The sequence below is a fragment of the Eucalyptus grandis genome, chromosome 2 (genome assembly GCF_016545825.1).
Source record: "Eucalyptus grandis isolate ANBG69807.140 chromosome 2, ASM1654582v1, whole genome shotgun sequence".
Taxonomy (NCBI): domain Eukaryota; kingdom Viridiplantae; phylum Streptophyta; class Magnoliopsida; order Myrtales; family Myrtaceae; genus Eucalyptus; species Eucalyptus grandis.
Genome location: NC_052613.1, coordinates 22,432,238 through 22,449,940, shown reverse-complemented (window position 1 = coordinate 22,449,940; position 17,703 = coordinate 22,432,238). Strand labels below are relative to the sequence as shown.

The 17,703-nt window shown below is 38.3% G+C and overlaps 1 long non-coding RNA gene and 2 pseudogenes across 2 annotated transcripts; all 3 read left to right on the top strand.

The window, feature by feature from the left end:
- Positions 1 to 2,109: 2,109 nt before the first annotated feature.
- On the top strand, positions 2,110 to 3,384 carry LOC120290386. Of its 2 annotated transcripts, XR_005548353.1 has the most exons (5): positions 2,110 to 2,315; positions 2,535 to 2,647; positions 2,981 to 3,110; positions 3,201 to 3,262; positions 3,346 to 3,384. It is a non-coding gene; the product is annotated as an uncharacterized LOC120290386 (long non-coding RNA). The 2 variants fall into 2 exon arrangements; XR_005548354.1 differs by lacking the exon at positions 2,981 to 3,110.
- Positions 3,385 to 3,787: 403 nt separating this feature from the next.
- Positions 3,788 to 7,991, top strand: LOC120290570 (annotated as a pseudogene).
- A 7,192-nt stretch (positions 7,992 to 15,183) lies between these two features.
- On the top strand, positions 15,184 to 17,300 carry LOC120290569 (annotated as a pseudogene).
- Positions 17,301 to 17,703: the final 403 nt, after the last annotated feature.

Here is a 17,703-nt window from a genome sequence, read left to right as displayed (position 1 = left end):
TATATCCCACTGTTGGAGCTTTCTTAATGTGTTTAGAAAACCTACGTAGCTGAATCACTCAAGGAGAAGAGCTCTCTTCTCGGGTTTCTATTGCTGCTGTTGAAGAGCGTTTTAATCGTTCACATGCCTCAATTGATAAAATCAATACTATCATCTAATAGAAAGATTGTATAATGATAATTATCCAAGCTTGTATTATATTCTATTGCATGACCTATTAGTTTTGTATTACCATTTTAGGAAGCTGAGAAGCATCTCTCCATAATGGCTGTTTCAGGTCTTGGTGGCAAAAGATAAGCTAGCTGATGTGAGTTCTCTGTCTCCAAATGACAAAGGAGAGTAATGACATGGTGGCAACAGATAAGCTAGCTGATGTGAGTTCTATGTCTCCAAATGAGAAAGGAGAGTAATGACATCTTAAACTCGATGGTGACAAATTTGGAAAAGCTCCTTGATCTTGTTGAGAAACGTTGCCAACAAGTCCACAAGGGAAACCAAGGTTCATAAGGCTACTTTTAGAGTTTGAAGATGCCTAGTTGAATGAATGATCTCTCTCCCCCTTGAGTCTCCTCTCATCGAGGAAGAGAAGTTGAAGAATGCTGTTTCCCATTATGCTCTGAAGTGGAGACTGAAGATATTCCTTATAGATTTCTCGTGCAGCTAGTTTAAATTTGACTGCATATTTTGTAGATGGACCGGATCTAGACCTTGTGTCGTGTAAGGATATACTGAATGCACTTTCTGCATTGGAGTGCGTTTTGATATTTTCATCTTTCCTCTTTCCTCCTGTTTTAGTTGAAGATTTGTGGGCTTTCAAGGGTAGGAACTTGTACCCGTGGAACAGGTATCTGCACAAAATGGGCACTCATTCGGACTGAAGTGAGAGCCTTGTTACTAAACTTTGTTTCGCATTACAAATTCTGACGGTGCTTGTGTTTTCCTAACACTGGGGATAAAATTACCTCTCCCAAAAGTAAAGGCTAATGAATGTTATTCTTTTATTTCATCTCGCATTTGAAATGAGCACCCGGTTTCTAAGGACCTTCATTTCAATAAGATAAATGCACTTTCTATCTCTTCGAGGGACGTTACTTTTCTCCAACTTAATACATCAATAATTATAAGATCACTTTAAAATTATTCTTGAGGTCTTTGTTAACAAGGCCGATTATTTATGAGAAGTAAATAGTTTTTTTCTTTAGAGAATTTAATTTTCAATTTAAAGTGTTTAGAAATACAAGCTTTACTACTTTTAGTTAATGTTACAATGCCATTGTCAATGACTTAATTCGAATGTAGGGAAAATTCAAGGTAATGCAAAAAATTAATTTTTTCCATTATTTGAAGGCCTTTTTTACCACGTACTTGAAAACCAATTAATATTCTGAAAATAAAAAGAGCTGTTATAAAATATCAAAAACATTTAATTTGACAAAAATTAGTGTTAGAAAAAGTTTGTGACGTTCATTACTTTAAAGCCCGGCTGATGAAAAAATCGAATTCTTCATTGATCATAAAGAGCAATTATTGAAACTGATCAATTCTTGTGAAAAAAAGTCCACTAAAACTCTGTTTTTTTAAGCGTCCCCTCTCTCCGCGGGCCACGACCTTTCGAGGTGGAAAACGTGACCCCAATGGAGAAACCACAGCGGTTTTTGAATGTGGAGCAGTTTCCTCGCTGGTGGATTAAAAACATTGCAACGCACAAAGTTCTCTCGGTACCTTGCTCTGGATAATCGACAGGGTTGAATCGGATTGCCTGTGCATTTGTTATTTGGTCCAACTCTTGGTATGTAAATATCTGCTAATTGCTATGTGCTCAGCCTCTCTCTGTTTAATTGTGCAATTTGTATCCCACTTTTTGAGTTGTTTGTTTGCTGGGTTGAGCCTTGCGGCAAGCAAATAGCAATGCAGCATGATGCCAGCACCTTTGTACGGCAACCCGTCCCTTCTGGCTGGGGACGGAAGCGATTTTACCATTGCGTATTTCTATCATCCTTCTGTCTTTCTTCTATTTACTGCTGTCACCGGGTTTTGCATTCGTTTTGGTCTCTTCTTCACTTTTGCCCCAAATACTTAGGGGTTAATTATGATGTTTAACTCTTTCGCCGATGGGAAGGTAAATATATGAAATCAAACTCCATCGCAGCTTATATGCGTCAGCAATCTATTTTTGTTTCGTGGTTTCTATAGCTAGTTTTGTCATGCAGATATATGTCAAAATTGAGAGAGCACGGTTGATCAAGAAACTTGAAAAAATAAAGGAAGATCAGGATCTTATAGCAGAAGCTACTGATTTGATGCAAGAAATCAGGGTAACTAGAAGTTGACTTCTGTTGTCACTGATCTTGTAAATGGTTTTTCCTTGTCCAACATTCCTATGATGGGTTTGGAATGCAGGTAGAAACTTTTGTAGCAATGGCAAGTCTGGAGAAAGTTGCCTTCTTTTTTTAAGAAGTATGGATTTTTTATATTGCTTTTAGCCATTTACGCACTATTACTCTGATTGGTTTCCTGATTGATGGGTTTTGCAGGTTTTTTTGTGCTTAGATCGCCAGGATTATGTCTATGCACATATTCTTTCCAGGAAAATCAGCCCCCAAGTGTGATGCATATCCTTCCAAAGAGAAGAAAAAGCCTAAAGAAGGTGAAAACATTGTGGAACAAGCTCCAGCTGATATTCTGTCACTTCTGGAGTTGAAATGGAAATACTATGACTCATGACACAGTAAATTGGTGTTTTGCTTTCTCTAGTGTTTGTCCACTATCTTTTAACTAATTTGTTTTTGCCAATCAAGCGCCACCTTGTGTTCAGGTTGTGATTCAAACCACGAACATGTATGCTTTATATATCTGGCACATACTCTTTTTCCTAAGGCATATTCTCTCGTGCCTTTCTAGCTTTAGCGCAAATTCTGACATTCTAGATGTACTTGATAGATTTGAACTCTCTTAGTTTACTCTGCATTTATGTGATCAGCAATGTAGGTATAGGTATTACTCACACAACAACGATTACCTTGAGATAAGTTGAATATATAAGGCGATAGATGAGATTCCATCAGTGAAGGGAACCCAAAGCAGCAGATGCTGATGAAGGGAAACCCAGAGTAGTGATATTGTTGAAGCTCTTTCATTGTTAAGTCTTCACTGCATTTTTCAAGGCACTGCTGTTGATTCTGTGATTTAATTTAATGCAGGTTCTAAGGGAAATCTGGTGGTGCTTAATTCCCGATTCAGATACACCTTTAATTTGCTTTAGGTAATTGGTTGTACATCCTCTTTCATTATCTCCATAGTGTGCCATAGAATAAGGTTGACAGTGCCTTCAATATTTTAATGCAGGTTGCTGCTGAAACAATTGGTCAAGTTGGAGATTATCCAAAGGGCCTGCTTTTTGGAGTACTTTCAAAGATATATTTGAGAATGAGAAAACATCTTTGGGAGGTGCACCCGTTGAGAAGGCAGCAAAAGTTCTTAGACAGAGAATCATTGAACTTGTGATTGCAGAATTTTGTTGTTTTTTCTATGACCGAGAGAGAGAGAGAGAGAGAGAGAGAGAGAGAGAGAGAGAGAGAGAGAGAGAGAGAGAGAGAGAGAGAGAGAGAGAGAGAGAGAGAGAGAGCTGAGATCATGGTGGCAGTGATCGCAACAATGACATTCAAGGGGCTGTACTTCGAACTTGTATTTTTACAAGATGAGAGAGAGAGAGAGAGAGAGAGAGAGAGAGAGAGAGAGAGAGAGAGAGAGAGAGGGCTGAGATCATGGCGGCAAAGTGATCGCAACAATGACATTCAAGGGGCCGTACTTGTATTTTTACAAGATGGCCCACCCTCCTTTTGGAATTGAAGTTGAACATGTGGGAGTGAAGGGTTTAAAATTAGATAATATCCTTGGTCTATGATGACAAAGAGAAGCGACTCATTGTTTAAGTTAAGTAGTTTTATTTTGTGTTTTTTTTCCCTTTTCAGGGTTTAGTGAAGTCCGTAGTTAGGGCTCCTCTTTGACTTTTATTCTGGTTTGTAGATTTATTTTTTAGGGTTTGCATTATCTTGTATAGAGATGGATAGGTATTTCCTCGTTGCCTTACTTATTGCATAACAAAGAAACCGGGGAGAAAAGAAATTGAGATTGGGTGCCAAGGGAGTGATTCATAATGCTTATTTGGGGATTGATGTTCATCTACCCATTGTCAAACTAATATACAATCGATTAAAGACAAACTATGATTACGAGTTGTACCTCTCCATTGTAATAAGGGTTTGCTGTGGAGTTTCTCCCTTGCATGAACATGGCATGTGTTATGTTTGCTGGAGAAAGGAATATTCAAAAAGCAAGAGCCAAGCTTATTGTGTTTGGTCATCTACCTGGTTCTTGGGACTTGAACTTTTGTCTCTGCCTTCCTCCTCAAGTGATATAAAGGAGTCACAATTATTTGATGACACTGATACTTGGTTATTCGTACGTGTTAAGTTGTTTTTGCTGTATTTTGTTGCTCCTAAACTTTCTTGTAATAAAAGAAGTATCTTGCACTTCTTTTTTAGGAGTAAACAGGGTCGTCCAGGTTAACCAATGTCCAAGTGTTTGCCTTTTCATCTCTGCTTTTGGGTGATAAGCTGGTGGAATTTTCACTCTTTGTTGACGATATTTCATTGTGATGTGATGCTGAATGCTGATAAGTTCCTCTGTATTAGTCAGAGCATTATGCCTAGTGGCTATTAATAAAACTATCCAAGATTTTTACCTTTTAAATCGTTTTTAGGACTGACTATCTGTATAGGATGCAATTAAAAAGATGGAAGTTAGTCACAACAAAAATCATTCTGAGTTGGGATTAGGACTAGGTTCATTGGAGATGTAGAATGGGATTCTTAATCCCAGTCAAATATCTGACTTAATCCTAGGATTGGGGCAAATTTTTTACTTGTTCTCGTACTCATGTATGAATCACATTAGGGGGGGGTCTAGTTCAGGATACGTTTCATGATATGTCCTTTAGGGGGATATTATAGTGCTTTTGCTGTTTGCAAGTTTTCAATTGGTCAGGGATCCTCTTCATGGAGATTCTTGTATTTGTATTGCATCTTGCTATTGTCTCTTTTGGTTCCTTTTGTGAACATATTTCATTCTAGAGTGATGAATTTTTCGTGCTGTTAATCAAATAGTTCAAATCAAAATTTTTAATTGTGATCTAGATGTACTTGATTGGACAGTGACATACATGTAGCTGTCTTCTAATCAACAGGCTGGGATAGCAATGGTGCAATAGGCTATACAATACATTGATCAGACAGCTGATCTTGAGACCAAGATAGAGGTTAATTAAGATACGTAACTCTGTCACTGATGGAAAGGTGAATATGTGAAATCAAACTCCATTGCAGCTTATATTCATTTATAATCTGTTTTTGTTCCGTGGTTTCTATAGCTAGTTTTGTCATGCAAATATATGTCGAAACTGAAAGAGCTCAGTTGATCAAGAAACTTGCAAAAATATAGGAAGATCATGGTCTTATAGCAGAAGTTACTGATTTGATGCAAGAAATTGGGAGTTGATTTCGATTGTCACTGATCATGTAATCGGTTTTTCCTTGTCCAACATTCCTATTATGGGCTTGAATTGTGGATGGAAACTTTTGGATTCAATGGCAAAGACGAAGAAAATTGCCTTTATATTTTAACAAGTGAGGGTTTTTTTGTTTAGCCTTTTGTGCACTATTACTATGATTGGTTTTCGATTGATGGATTTTGCAGGTTCATTTGTGCTTAGATTGCCGATTATGTCTCAGCACAACACATATCTTTTCCAGAAGATCAGCCTCGGAATGTTTGATGCAATTCCTTCCAAAGAGAAAAAAAGCCTAAAGAAGGTGAAAGCATTGTGGAAGAAGCTCCAGCTGATATTTCGTCACTTCGGAGTTGAAATGGATATACTATGACTCATGATATGGTAAATTGGTGTTTTGTTTTTTCTAGTGTCGTGCCCACTATCTTTTAACTTAAGTCTTTTTGCCGATCAAGCACCACCTAGTGTTCAGGTTGTGGTTCAAACTACGGCACATTCTCTTGTTCCTTTCTAGCTTTAGCGCAAACTCTGACATTCCAGATGTACTTGATAGATTTGTACTCGCATCTTAGTTTACCCTGCATTTATGTGGTTAACGATGTAGGTATAGGTATTGCTCGCACAGCAATGATTAACTTGAGATATGTCGATGCTACAAGGCAAGAGGTGAGATTCCATCAGTGAAGGGAAATTCAGAGCAGTGGACACTGGTGAAGGGAAACCCAGAGCAGTGTACACTGGTGAAGCTCTTTCGTTGTTAAGTCTTCACTGCGTGTTTCAAGGAACAACTGTTTATTCTGTGATTTAATTTAATGCAGATTCCAAGGAAAATCTGTTGGTGCTTGGTTCTATCACCACATGATCCTATGCAATCAAGCCTTCTTAATGCCTCTTTAGAGGATAAAAATCTCTCAAAAAATTCCCAATTCAGGTACCATCTGTGAATTGTTGTGGGTAATTGGCTGTACATCTTGAAATATCACAATAATGTGCTATAGAATTGGTTGACTATGCCTTCGATATTTGAACGCAGGCTGCTTCTGAAACAATTGGTCAAGTTGGAGGTTATCCAGTGGCCTGCTTTTTGGAGTAATGAATTTGAGAATGAGAAAAACATGCTGGAAGGTGCACCTGTTGAGAAGGCAGCAGAAGTTCTTAGATAGAGAATCGTTGAACTTGTACTTGCAGAACTTTGTCTTTTTTCTTCTTTTTGGATCATCATTCAGATGTGACTCAATCTATTTTCTGCAGAATATTATCTTCATTTCAAAGTATTACTCGAGGATTACCTTGAAGAGACTTGCGGAGCTGTTATGCCACAGCATTCAGGTCTGATTGTGTTGAACATTTTTATTTATTTATTCTATATCAATGTCAATCTTTATGAATTGTTGCCTAGACTCCTCATATAACCCGAGCTGCCTCCCCGCCTTCAATCCCGATTGGGGCATGGTTGCTGGACTTGGATACAAGTTCCACATTAGTGGAAAAGAGTTTTTGGCGTATTGAAAGCCAAAGGCTTGTCATGAATTTCTGACTGACAAATATGGGTACTCTTGGCTTAGTCGATTCTGCTGATATATTTGTTGAGGCTATAACCATTTCTTGTCCCATGGAGCCTGAAATTCTAATGCACTTTTGAAGGGTGGGAGGAGCTCTACTATATTGCTAGTATCAACACACACCACCACCCGTGTCACAAAAGTATATCTCGCTATTAGAGCTTTGTTAATGTGTTTAGAAATTCTGCGTAGATGATTCACTCAAGGAAAAGAGGTCTGTTTTTTTTTTTGGGTTCTGTTACCACTATTGTATGATTCACTCAAGGAAAAGAGCTCAGTTTTTTGGGGTTCTTACCCCGTTGTAGAGGGCTTTAATCAATCGCATGCCTCAATTTATTAAATCAACACTATCATCTGACAGAGAGACGATATGATGATATTTATACAAGCTTGGATGATATCCTATCAGCATGACCTCTTAGTTCTATATTATCATTTCAGGAAGCTGAGAAGCATCTCTGTTGTTTCCAACTCCTTGGTGGCAAAGATAGACCGGCCGATGGGAGTCGTCTGGAATAGATGACAAAAGACAGCAATGACATCTTGAACTTGTGGGCAAAATATTTGGGAAAGCTGCTTGATCTTGTCGAGAAAAGTTGCCACCAGATGCGCAAGGAGACTATGGCTCATAAGGCTGTTTGGAAAGCTTGAAGACGTTCTTAGTTGAATGGATGATCTCTCTCCCCTTGAGCGCCCACGCCAAAAAACAAAAGAGAAGCTGAATACTGCTGTTTCACATTGTGGTCTGAAGTGGGACCGAAGATGTTCATCATAGAACTCTGAGTAGCTGGCTTCAATTTGATTGCATATTTTGCATAGGGGACCAGATCTGGGCCTTGTTCCGGATGGAAATGATATACTGAACACACTGCATAGGAATGTATTCATTCTTTTCATGCTTCCTCTTTCCCCTCTTCTTTTAATTGAAGATATGTAGGATTTTAGGGTCCAGAACTGGTACCAACAAAATAGGTATCGCCACAAGATGGGCACTCGTTCGGACTAAAATAAGCGTCTCATCACTAAATTCTGTTTTGCATTACGAATTTCGCTGGCTCTTGTGACGCTAATGAATGCTATTTGTCATTTTTCTTCAAGGGATAATGTTTTTCTCGAAGTCGATACTTCAATAGGGGAGGGGCCTTTGTTCTCTAGAATTCTAGCTCCTCCATTCTTTGTCATGGAAGCTGAAAAATATTGGGAAGAGGAAACGATTAGGGCGATCCTTGGTCTATTTTGGCAATAGGCAATCTACATACGTGGGAATTTTGTTAGTTCATCGAGAAAAAGCTGTGGGCACATCTTTAGCTTTAGCTGTGGAAGTAGTAATGTGGCTAATGCCCAATGAATAACAAGTACTTTCCTAACAAAATGAATTTATTTATCATTTTATCGAGGAATGTCACCGTGAGAATTGCTTAGCAATCAACATAAGTCAAATGAAGAGTATTAGTGATCTTTAGGCTCCATTTGTTTCACGAAAAATAACTTTCGGGAAAACGTTCTTTGAATTTTTGGTATTTGTTTCACAGAAAATGAATTGCTTAGGGAAAACATTTTCTATGATGGGAAAAAAGTCTTCTAAACTAGGGGAAATTGTTTCCACTTTTGAAAAGTGAAAAACATTTTCTTTATTTAATCTCTTTTATCTCACAACCTATAAGCACTCACTTCCTCCTCCCCCTCTTTTTTTTTTTTTTTTTGAATTATTACCTTTTTCTTTGTTTTCCTCTTCCTCTTTATTTTTATGTTTTTTTTTTTTTTTCAAAATTGAGTTTTTAATTCTTTTTCTTCTTCCTTGGCCGGTCGTTGGGCACGGCGGTGGCGCGACCAGCCACGAAGCCAACTCTAGCCTTGCCCAAGGCCGATCCACCGAGGGCGAGGCTTGAGCTTGCCAAGGCATCCGTTGGCCAACGAGCCCTCACCTAGATCGGTTGACCCTCGAGCTCGTCAAAGTTGGCGATTGCATCTTGGTCGGTCACAAGGCAACCGGCCACGTCAAGGCACCTTTGCAGCAAAGGAAGGAGGAGGAAGAAGGAGGGAGGAAAAGAAAATGAAAGAAAAAGATTAAAAATTCAATTAAAAAATATATATAAATTAAAATTAATTTTTTTGGTCAATTAAAAATATTAAAATTTAATTTTTTGGTAATTTTTCCCAAAAAATCAAATTAGATAACGAGCAATGGAAAACATTTTCCACTCAAACTTCAAGTTTTAAATCGAATACCAGAAAATATAGTCATTTTTTTGAACATGACTTCTTCGAAAATATTTTCCAGAACATGATATTTTCCCGTGAAATGAACGAACCCTTAATGTTCTAAATTTTTCCCGTTGTTTGTGAAGCCAAGGTTTGAAAATCACATCAATTATCATAAGATATACTTAAAAGTCATTCGTGCGGTCAATAAATATTTTGGCCATTATTTGAAGATATCTTTTGTCATGTACTTAGAAGACTAATTGAAATTTTGAAAAGGAAAAAGAAAAGAAAAAAGACAGCCACTATAAAGCATTGAAAACATTTTTGTTTGGCAAAAGAGACCTTCAAAATGTTCAAAACATTTTATTTGACCAAATTTAGTGTAAGAGAAGGTTTGTGATATTCATCACGGCAAGGACCAACTAGTGATAAAATCAAATTTTTCATTGATAAAAAGAGCAATTGTCAAAACCAATCAATTCTAGTGAAAAAAATTATTAAACTCTTTTTAAAATTAACTAGCCAATCATATGCTTGATGAAGAAGACCCCATCAATTATAGTTGACAATTTTCCAGCAAATTGGAGTTGTACCAATTTTGAAAACCCTAATTGGTTTTCCTCTTTTTGTTGTTTTCTTAATACAACCTTGAATCCCATCTTATCTTTCTCGTATGATTCTTTTGTTTTCAATTTATTTCCTGCTTTTTATTTGCCATCCTACTTGTGGTCATTTTAACCCTCAGCATTTCGACAACGGCAACGCGGTAAATTTTAAAGAAGAAGAGATAAATTTAAAAAATAAAAAAGTAATTGAAAATTTATCATTATTGTTTTTTGGCTTTAAGCGAATCGTTCCTCTTTTCTTGTGTTCATCAAGGAGGACTCTTGTTTCTAGCCCCGGTCGTTGGAGCTTTCAGTTAAAGCTCGAGGTTTTCGCGCCATTTCTTGGATTGGAGTGCTGTCATCAAATCATGCCCCCGTCACCATCTTCTTCAGCGACCGAAGATGGTCGAGCCATGCCCCAATATTCCAAAGCTCCACAACAATGGGGGCGTCGTGGGATCCGCCAGGAGCCGCTCTCTCTGCTCAGAGTGAAGAAGCAGCTCTCCCGGAAGGCCGTCTTGCCTTCGCGAGCGCCCCCACCTCTCCGCGGCCCAACATAGTACCTGGATGAGAACCAACGTAAATCAAGGGTTATTAGATCTCGTATAAGGATCTTGTACATTTTATAAATAAACAACCTTGACCACACCATGTAGGTTAGCTGAGGCCATTGCCACCCTTTCACTATATTGTATTTCACATCTAGTGACATTTGGTTCGGTCACGCTAGTGGAATGTGCTTTTGGAACATGGTGAATCTTGTCCATCTTGCTGGTTTCCAACAACACATCCTTTGGAGGTGGGCACAATCTAGCAGCGGTTGTCGCTTGATCGACATATCGCTGGGAATAAGAAGATGCACCAAGCTGCAACCTTTATGAGAGGGCTCTTCTGTGTCTAATTGCGGGAAGTCTACATAACGTGGGAAGTCTGCAGAGGTCGTGACGCTTGTTACCACCTGAATTCCTGTTTAGGTTAAGACTATAACTGTTTTTGGAAGAACCTAAAACCGGATGCTTGTTTTGTTGAGCTAACTTAAGCTTCAGCTCAGATTCCCATAGAGCAATCTGCTGCCGCAAGTCCTGAAGTTCAAGATTTCTTGGGCCTACGACATGATCAGATCCATGCTCCTGGCATTCCAATTTTTGGTTGAGCATACCCAAACTTCTTCCTGCACTTCCTTGCCCAATTGAAGGTGCAGAACCAATCCCATTGTTTGCTTCCTGGTTCTTCGTCTTTGGATGTATAAATGTACAACTAGAAGGCAATCTTTTGGACATCATTTGTTTTAGTCTCGAGTAGGGTATCCCAACTTCTTCGATGTTTTCTGGGCCAAAATAGGTGGCTTCTGATTTCCATTTATCCAACTGTTTTATCTTTATCTTCAGACCTCCTATCCTGTCTGCCCCCATCAGAATCACTGCTGCTCTCATCATCAGAGAAACTTATAACAAGATTGCCATTAGGCCCCAAGGAACCACCAGTTCCAGATCTACCAGACTTCTGTCCAACTTGATTCATTCCAAGACTATTCTCATGTTTGGTTTGTATATATGGTCTGGTTGGAAACTCAATTGAGATTGCGGGAGGATCAGCAGCATCAACCTTTGCTGGTATGAAATAATGGCAAATAGAAAAACGTCATGAAAGGAAAAAAAAAAGAAAAAGATCAAGTAAAGGTTCAGACAAAACACCAGAGTCAGAAGAGCAGAAATGTTAAGCATCTCCAGGAAATGTTCAGGTACACACTTATTTTGGAAGACACTGATACCAGAGAGCAACCCTGAGACACTCTATTCTAGATAAAACAAGGAGTGTACAGAAAATAAGAAGCCTTCTTGATTTTAATGCAATGTAAGTTTATTTAAGCAGACACATTCAATTATGCTGCTGATTCAAGGATCTGTAAGTTTATGGATAGGATGAGTGGAGATCTTAAGTTGCTGCACCAGGTCCAATGCATTTATCAGCTCATAACAATAGCATCCCACGCCCCCTCCCCCCCAAAAAAAAAAAAAAAAAAGCACTAAAATCACAGTGGTTTCCTCGTTTGTGGATTAAAAATGTCGAAGCTGAGACAACAGGGTGTAATGCCCATGTGTTGGGTTTCAGTTGCAACTTTGTTCTCTATAAGTTTGTTTTCATTGGGTATTAGGTTGTGCGATGCATGCAGGCCTTGTAGGAGCATTATCTTGGTGAGAAATTTTGTTGAACAATTGGTGGGTAAATATTTGCTAATTTCTTTGTGCTTAGCCACGCTTTTGAAGTATCTCCTTGTGCTTTGCCTCTCTCTGTTTAATTGTGAAATTTGGATCCCACTTTTCAAGTTGCTAGTTTACTGGGGGTGAGCCTTGCAGCAAGAATTAGCTAGTTGATTGCTGGCTTACGTATTAGTCCTAGGTGATTGTATTGGGCAACTAAATAGGGGGATTCTCAGTGTTTTGACAGGAACTTCTTGGTCTGGTACCATAATTATTGAATTGTGTGACATTGTTGATTTAGCGGATGCACTATCTTGCAAATGATTTTTTTAGGGTCTGACACTATTACCTGTTGACGTTAACTTTCTGCAGGTAATAAATTATTCAAGATGGCGAGATTTGGAAGAATTGCTTAAAAGATGTGCTTCTGGAACTCTTTAATGAATGAAGGTTGGCGTTTATATTCCTGTGGAAGTTTAATGGTGCTTATGTGTACACAAAGAATGGGTAATAAGCAAAAAGTTTACTTGAGATATCCTTTCTGGCAGGGTGCTTGTATTTACTTATGAAGTGAAATTAATTAACATCAGTGAGCATTCAGCGCCCAAGTAGTACATAGTGAGTTTCCAGCAGTTAGCATTGCCACTTTCTCTCAAAAGAAAAAAAAGAGGAGATAGCAAACTCAATAGGTTGTTTTGAAAGATTACTTGGTAACTTAAAGGATGCATTTACCTAAGATTCGTTATCAATAATTATCTCCCGATCCATGAAGTCAATGTAAGATCATGTGATGCTGCATCCTATCAAGAACACTGATTGGAAGTTCTCATAGGAAAATAATGCACAAAGCCATGTGGATAAGCTGGACATTGTGATACTATCTAGTGTGGAGGTACTAGCAAAATCTTTTGTCGTACTTTTACAAGATGGACCCTCCCTTTGGAGTTGAAGTAAACATGTGTGAGTGAGGATTGAAAAATAGAGATCCTTAATCTGTGATGACAGAGAAAAGGCATATTTTTTAAGTTAAGTAGTTTTATTTTGTTTTTTCATCTTTTCAGGGTTTAGTGAAGTCAGTAGTTGGTGCTTCACTTTGTTTTTATTCTGTTTAGTAGATTTTTTTTAGGATTTGAGTTCTCTTGTATAGGGATGAATTCTTTTTGTTTTAGATGGATAGGTATTTCCTTGGTGCCTTACTTAGTATACCTTTTACACAGCAAAGAAACCCGGGAGAAAAGAAATTGAGATTGGGTGTCGGACGAGTGATCCAAAGTACTAATCAACAATAAGTATGGGCTGTACCTCTCCATTGCAATAAGGGTTTGCTGTAGTTTCTCCCTTGTATGAACGCAGCAAGTGTTAGGTTTGCTGGTGGCAAAAGGAATATTAAACAAGCAGGAGGGATTATTGCGTTCGATCGTCTACTGAATTATTGGGGATTGAACTTTTTGTCTTCCTAGCTGAAAGCACTCTTTTGCCTTCCTCGTCAAGTGATTGAGTCATCATTATTTGGTGACACTGATACTTGGATATTCATATCTGTGAAGTTGTTTCTCCTGTATGTGGTTGCTCCCAAACTTTCTTGGTCAAAGGAAGCATTTTACACTCCTTTGTTAGGAACGAATTGGATCATCGAGATTAACTGATGTTCAGGTATTTGCCTTTCATCTCTGCTTTGGGTTGATTAGCTGGTGGAAATTTTACTCTTCATTGATTGCATTTTATTGTTATGCTATGCTGAATGCCAATAAGTTCCTCTGGAATAGTCAGAGCATTATGACTGGTGGCTATTTATTTGTACCAGAATTTTACCTTCACAATTGTTATTAGGATTGCTATCGGTATAGGAGGCAATTAAAAAAGGTACAAGTTGGTCACATCGACAATCATTCCCAGTTTGGATTAGGAGTAAGATCATTGGAGATGTAGAATGGGATTCCCAATCCCAGTCCCAAATATCCTACTTTGCCTATTTAATTAGGACTCAGCCTCTTAGTAAATCAAACTAGGCCCCAGTTCCTGTCGTGCATGACCTATTTTGCATCTGAAACAATATCTGAAGGCTGAACCTTCTAATTGGGGCTAACTTTGGGGATTGAACTATAAGGGGATCATAAATGAAATTGAGGTGTTGCCATCGTCCTTAATTAGATTGGATGGAAGATTTCATTATTGTTGTGGCAAGGCTAAAGATACTTTCTATACAGACTTGGGAAAGTCCATATGCTTTCGCCTCGATTAAGAAAAACCTTTTGTTGCTGGAGTTGGAAGTGAGCTCTATTTTTGTGAGAACTTGGGTTGCGGTATATGGGAGGTCTACTATTCCTCCACAAGCAGCAAAGTGCGGCACAATGCCATCACCTTTGTATGGAAACCATTTCTTCTTGTTGGGGACGGAATTCTTTCTACGTCATAGCATATAGCTCTTTACCTTGTCTATTTCTTTCACCCTCCTCTCTTCTTCTTTTCAATACCATCATCTGGTTTTGCTTTCAATTTGTTTTCTTCTGTACTTTTGCCATCATCAATAGTGCAGAGCCCAATGATTATTGATCCAAAGTGTGGTCCAGTTTCAGTCATTTGGGATCGATCTCAACAACCATTGCCTTAAGGGTTTTATTTTTATGGACTCACACTTTAGCGATTGCCTCCCATGTGTACTGATTAGATCTTATAATGTCGTTACATGTAGTCATAATATGCCATCATGTATGAATATATGAAAAACGAATGTCATTGGCATATCTATTTGGGCATTGGCTCTGGCAATCCCTAGAGATGCAAGAACTCAGGCCTTGCACTCATGCTGTTTGCAAGTCTTTTCAATTGGCTGGGATCCTCCTGATTTTATTTGTATTGCACCTTGCTATTACCCCTTTTAGTTCCTTTTTCTCACTCTATTTTCTTTCTAGAATGAATAATTTTTCTTGCTGTTAATCAGATAGTTCAACTGAAAGTTTTATTGTGTTCTAGACATAAGCAAGTAATGAATTAATTAGATGGTGGCATTCGCGTTGCTACTCTCTTATAAACAGGTTGCAGCAATGGAGAAGCAGGTTATGAAATATATTGACCAGACACCTGATCTTGAGACCAAGATTGTGCTTATTAAGGCCCTTAACTCTGTTGTTGCTGGGAAGGTGAAAATGTGAAATCAAACTCTATTAGGGGTTCATGAGCAATCTGTTTTGGTTTCAGGGATTCTATAGCTAATTTCATTATGCAGCTATATGTCAAAATTGAGAGAGCACGGTTGATAAAGAAACTTGCAAAAAGTAAAGGAAGGACAAGATCTTATAGAAGAAGCTGCTGATTTGATACCAGAAATTGCAGAACTCGGAATTTAGGTTGTGGTTCAAGCCATGGCTTTATTCATCTATCACATTCTCTTTTTCCTTCCTATCTTTATCACAACTCTGATGTTAGAGATGCACTTAATGGATTTGAACACACATCTTACCTTGAATTTCATGTGGTTAACGATGTAAGTATTACTCACATTACAATGGTTACCTTGAGATTTGTTGTTGCTATATGGCGATACATGAGATTCCATCAAGCGAAGGGGAAACCCGAGCAATGGGCACCAGTGAAGCTCTTTCATATGAAGCTTTGTCAAGTCTTCACTGATTGTTTTAAGGTGCAATGTTCATTCTATGATTTAATTTGTCGCAAGTTCTAAGGAAAATCTGCTGGTACTTAGTTCAGTCACCACATGATGATTATGCAACAAGCCTTCTTAATGCCGCTTTAGAAGATAAAAATCTCTCAGAAATTCCCCAATTTAGGTACATCTTTGAATTTTTTCTAGGTATTTAATTGTACATTTTGTTGCAATATCTCAATAATCTACCATAGAATTTGGTTGGCTGTGCCTTTGTTGTTTTAACGCAGGTTGCAGCAGAAACAATTGGTCACAATGGAGGTTATCCAATTAACTGCTCTTTGGAGTACTTTCAGAGATGAATTTGAGAATGAGAAGAACATGCTTGAAGGCGCACTCGTTGAGAAGGCAGCAGAAGATCTTAGACGGAGAATAAGCGAACATGTAATTACGAACTTTGTCGTTCTTTCTTGATTTCTTTGGATCATCATTCGATGAGACTTTCTCTATTTTCTGCAGAATGTTACTCGAGGATTACCTTGAAGAAACTTGCATAGATGTTATGCCTCAGCATCCAGGTTGATTATGTTGAACATTTATTTATATTCTTTATCAATGTCATTCTTTGACTGATTGCCTAGACCCCTCATTTAACCCTGAGCAGCCTCTCTGCCCTGATACTTGTAGGGTATGGTTGCTAGACTGGGATACAAGTTCCAAAAAAGTGGAAAAGAAGGTTTGGTGCATTGAAGGCCAAGGCTTGTCTTGAGGTTGAGAATGTTGTCCTCATAGTTTTATTCTGTGAACATTGCATACTATGCTTAGTCAACTTCTTCTCATAAAATTTGTTATAGCTATAAGTGTCGATGTCTGGCATTGTGAAACCATTCTTGTCCAATGGAGCCTGAAATTTTGATGCCGCTTTAGAAGTGTGGGAGGAGCTCGCTATGACTCACCATTTCCGGTGTTACAAAAGCATATCTGGTGATTAGAGCTTTCTTAATGTGCTCAAAAAAATCTATGCAGCTGAATCACTCAACGAAAGGAACTCTGTGTTTAGGGTTTTGTTACCGCTGTTCTAGAGAGCTTTAATTATTTACGTGCCTTGATCTATTAAATCAACACTATCATTTGCTAGAGAGACTGCATAATAGTAATTATACAAGCCTCGTATGATATTCTATCGGCATGACTTGTTAGTTCTATGACCATTTTAGGAAGCCGAGAAGCACCTCTCCAAAATGGTTGTTTCCCAAGTCCCCGGTGGGAAAGATAGACCCGCTAATGGGAGTTGTCTGTTTCCAGATGACAAAGGAGAGCAATGATACTTGAACTCGGGCTACAAATTTGGAAAAGCTCCTCAATCTTGTTGAGGAAATCTGCCACCAAATCCACAAGCAAACTATGGTTCATAAGGCTGCTTTGAGAGCTTGAAGATGTTCATAGTTGAATGAATGATCTCTCTCCCCTTGAGCCTCCCTCTCTCTTACCAAAAGAAAGGAGCTGAAGAATGTGGTTTCATGTTGTCTCTAAAATGGGGACTAAAGATATCATAGAACTCTCATGTAGTTTAAATTTGATTGCATATTTTGCAAATGGACCAGATCCGGGCCTTGTGTTAGACTAAAATGATACACTTTGAATACACTTTCTACAAAGGAATATATTTTGGTCTTTTCATCATTCCTCTTCCCCCTTCCTTATAATTCAAGATTTTTGAGCTCATGGGGTGTACAGAACTTGTGCAAATGGAATTGGTATCGAACAAGATGTGCACTCTTCAAAAGTCCTGTAACTTTTGTCTTCCCAGCTCAAAGCACTCTTCGCCTTCCTCATCAAGGGATATTAAAGGAATCAAAATCATTTCATGACACTGATACTTGGATATTCATATGTGCTAATTTGTTTTTCATGTATATAGTTGCTCCTGAACTTTCTTGTACTAAAGGAAGTAGCTTAC